General features: G+C 44.8%; 1 protein-coding gene across 1 annotated transcript in view; it reads right to left on the minus strand.

The window, feature by feature from the left end:
• UBE2O (ubiquitin conjugating enzyme E2 O) overlaps positions 1 to 4,614 on the minus strand; it is a gene marked incomplete at its 5' end in the record, with an annotated part of 92,944 nt that overhangs the window by 40,574 nt on the left and 47,756 nt on the right. The window lies entirely within an intron of this gene.

The following is a 4,614-nucleotide window of genomic DNA, read 5'->3' on the forward strand; positions in this document are numbered from 1 at the left end:
TGCATGGGGTACCAGCCTCTGGTGTGCCGTTAGCAGGCAGGTAGTTCCGAATTCTAGTTCCCAGTTCTGGGCAGCCTCTGACACGTCATTTGAGCTTCATTTTGAGACATCTCCGTCTGTTAAGCAGAAGCAAAAGTGACCTACTTTTCAGGGTTGAGGATACATTAATGCCTCTGCCGCACTTAAAGAGCACTGAAAACGCGCTAAGTACCATTACTGCCACATTGGAGAAGTGTCCTGCAAAGTAGAGGAGTGGAGGACAGAATGCATGTCACACCTTACTTCTAAATCAAAGCATCTGAGGCTTCCCCTGCCCTTCCCCATCAATCCCAACCTCAAGTTACCTCCGCTTCATCATCAGCTATGAATCAGCATTTGGTATAAATCCTGCACCAGATCGAGGCCTTTTGTAATCCAAGCACAAGAGCTGGCACCAAACCAAACATCTTGGTATGTGTAGTCTTTTTTTTTTTTTTCTTTTACTAAAACATGTTCTCGGCAGAAGAGTAACATGCCTATGATTAACTCTAGGACTGTTCCCAGCTGTGCCTGCGTCCATCTTTGTGGATGTTATGCCCATATGCCACCATCTGAAATGGTTTTACTGTCTCCGTCACCTCTCCCACCTCACAGGACTAGAGAGAGTTTAAAGTATTTCTGAGGTCACTGGTAATCATCACAGAATTGGAAGGGACCCTGAGGGTCATCTAATCCAACCCCCTGAAAACATGCAGGATTTGCTGTTTCTAAGCCTTCCAGACAGATAGCTCTCAAGCCACTCTTTTAAACCTCCAACAAGAGAGAGACAGACAGCAACTTCTCTAGGGCTGTTACAGGTAGAAAGCTTTTCCTCAGATTTAATCTAATATGACTTGCTATCAGTATAACGTATTATTTTAAGATTAAAATTGCCAGCAATTATAGTGTTGACATGCCAATAAAATTGTCAAATCTGGGAAATGTGCACTGGCTACTTTACGAATTAGTTTATTCTGAAGCTGAAAAAGTATAATTAAGCTTACACTCCAACATGCATTAGAGTAATTTATTCTTAATGACACTTGGTGGTTAAATTTGCGATGCATCACGTTTTAACATAGCATCAAGTCATTCTATGTCGTTACGTATTATATATCGCACCTGCAGTATCCATAATGGCGACAAGATGATCTTATGCCAAATAAGCCTGGGAGTACTTAAACGTTTCACTATTTATCATAGCCTAGTAACAGCTCTGAACTAGTGTTCTCACCCCGCTGCTAGCGATTCACACACTGAGGACGTGGCCTGAGCACACTACCTTCCTGGGACTTATCTTCACCACTAACTTGAGAGAGTCATTTTTTATTTTTATTAGATCCTTCTTGAATTGACACAGAGTTTTGTCTCTGCAAGTTGCCATTGCTCTGGTTTCTAAAATCTCCTTGCTTGAAAAAGGTAGCTCCCCTTTTAGAGCGGATAAGACTGACCTGGTCTGGTGACAAGAATGAGTCTGCAAAGCAGTGCTGTTGTATATGCAGGGGAGAAGTTCTGCTCTCACAATTGGCTACTAAACCCCAGGAGAAAACTTCAAGGAACAGTTCATAAACACCTGACATACAAGTCACTTAAGCTCCTTCTCTTGTATTGTACCTTGCAAAAGAATGGTACCAATCAAAGTGTTGTCCCTCCATCACAAATTATGGATCTAAGTATTGAAAAAGCACAATCAAGCCCAAACCTACACCCGATTCATAATTTATCCCTACAAAAAAAACAGTACTAAAACCACCTTTCTGTATTCAAAAATCAAATGCCTGGGTAATGGAAGCAAGAAGCTGAAGTCCCAATTCCTTTACTTAGCTATTTCCAAGTAAGGGCCTCATAAAAACCCTCACACCTTTCCAATGGCAAGGGATGCTTCTCCAACACACAGCAACACGTGCATTTAAAATAATCGTCCTGCCAGCCCAAGACACTCTATACACATTCCTCCCACTGCCAAAGGAGGAGCGATCAGAAACAGGCAACAGATGTTAGTCATGTTGCTTAATGTACTACGGGAAAGCCCTTGGAAGCAGTGGTGATGATGAGCCCAGTGTAACCACCTACACACACCAGCCCTGGCATGAACCCATTTCTTTCTACTATTCAGATGCCTTGCCCCTAGACAGCGCTCAGCCTTGCATCATACCTGGCTCCAAGCACCACAGCCTCATCTCAGCTGGGAAATGCTAGTCGATAATATCTTGCTAAGTCTATTTTATTTTAAACCAAAATGGAGGAATACAAGTCATTTTGCCCCTTGCTTATGGCAGCAACTTCACAGCTAATACTGTCTAACCCAAGCTTTGATTCCAATTTTAAATTGGAGTAGTCTATTGGCACACATGTAACTTCTAAGATGCCTGATAAGTCTATTGCTGATACTGTTTGTAGCCCTTTCAGGATACGCTAGATTTCAATTCTCACTGTGTTACATGGGGATTGAACACTATGGCTCTCCAACGCTAGTGGAAGATAGACTGTCAGATTCTCTCTCCAAAATACCACCTCCTGCTAGCAGATCAAAAAGGAGAGCAATTTGTTTGCCAAGACCTGTGACAGGTAATAAACAGCAAACAGTTCTGAAGCCAAATGGAAAATGTTGCCTTAATACCAGAGAAGCATCCAAGATGGTTACGTGAACAGCCAGCTTTTTTATTTCATACAAAACAGGGCATAAAATAAAGACAGGTGTACATCCTTCATGTCACATTTCACAGAACTCTCATCAGCTTAAAACCAAGGGACGACAGTTTTGGCCCCAGCTAAGCTTTTCCAAGCTAGTATTTCAGTTATGCTTGAAACTGAATCACTCCCACAGTGGATAAATGTCTTACCATGGACTCCAGTAGGGCTGTGCAAAACGGCACCGTTACGTTTTGCCTTGTGTTTCGACGGAACAGTGTTTTGTCTCGAATTTCATTTCGAGTCGAAATAGCTGGGCTGCCTCCCGCCCCCAGCGCAGTGTAGCGCGGGGCCCTGGGAAGCAGCCCACCTGGGCTTGCCTTTGCCTCGGTGCGCTGTACCGCAGGGGATGGGAAGTCAGTCCAGCCTATGGTCAAAACATTTTTACTTTTGAAACGTTTCGACCAGCCTCGTTTTGTTTTGAGGCTATTTCGACAGCCTTTGTTTCCTTCCGATTTTGCCGTTTCGACCTTGAAATTAGTCGAAACAGTGTTGGAACGAAACAGCCGGCGAAATTTTGCACAGCCCTAGACTCCAGCTACCATTTTCCCCGTTGTGCAAATATAAATGGTTTCTAGCTATCCAATAAACAGCTTAAAAGGACATGTGTTCAAAATCCTTCCTGATATACCCCCCTCTTTTCCCTTCTGGGGGTGGTGACTGAATAGTTGAGCACCACTGTGTGGAGGACCACCTTTTGGTCCTGTGGGCCAGAGGAGTGGGGTGGGGCCAGTCCATGGGCAGCCAGATGAAGTCCCACATGCAAGGACTGGTCCCTGGGAACCCAGTGCTGCCCCCCTCCCACCTCCTGTTTGCCAGGATTGGTCCGTGGGAGCTTGCAACACCCCCTCCTGCCCCAGCATGCCAGGACTGGCCCCTGTTAGTGTGTGCTGGGATTTAGCACCTGATCCAGCACACAGGGCCTGGTACACCCCCCAGGTCCAGAAATCTGGCCTGCAAGCTGGGTGTTGACCACCCCTGGTCTAATTCAATACCTTCAAGCAGGAATAAAAGGTGCAAGTTTTTCTGCAAGCAACAGGACAGCCATGGACAGCAAAACAAGCATTCACTACAACATCAGGTAATCATAAGCAGTCTGCGCTCTGCTCAGAACAGCATAAAAGGGCAAGCTAGAGAACAAGCAACGATCTGAAGAACAAATGCATCATAGGTGAAGTGAACTGATTGGTAATGGAACAGAAGTGACAGATAAGAACATAATTGCCATTTACTGGGTCACACCACAGGTCTATCTTGCCCAGCATCCTGTGTCGCACCATGGCACAGAGTGGATGCTGAAAGGGGCAGTGAACAGGATATAACCAGGGTTTTTTCCACTGTTCCTCTCTCACTTGTAGCCTCTGGCATTTAAGCATTTGAGATGAGCATCTTGATCATATGCATCACCACTAGGCCTGTCTGCTGGCCCTCCAAGCAGGCAATGACTGAACAAGTCACCGGCACCGAACGTCCCTCAAGAGATGCTCTCCAAAATCAACAGCTGAAGAGAAGTTAGGAAGGAAACTCGCACTTAACACACCCATGCCAAGACTTCAGCCTCCAAGGCTGCTAAGAAAACTCCCTCTGCCATCAAAAGGATCATTTAACATTGTAAAATACTACAAGTGCTTAGGAGATGAGACGGAGTGCTCTATAGTAAGAAAGGGAAGAAAAAGAACACCTTAGTCTTGATTATACCCCATGTATGAGCACATATCTATTTAACCTAAAAATCATGAACTCCACAAACAAAACGCATGTTGACATGGAGAAGTCATGGTGACAGGCATAAGACATCCTCTTCTGGAACAGCTAACAGCTGTTTATGAAAAGAAAATGCAAGGTATGATTTTTTTATCGCACCCCTGAAGACAGAGATGGGGAAGGGGGCTGGCTGCTGGTAGC

The sequence above is a fragment of the Alligator sinensis genome, unplaced genomic scaffold, assembly GCF_000455745.1.
Source record: "Alligator sinensis unplaced genomic scaffold, ASM45574v1 scaffold400_1, whole genome shotgun sequence".
NCBI lineage: Eukaryota > Metazoa > Chordata > Crocodylia > Alligatoridae > Alligator > Alligator sinensis.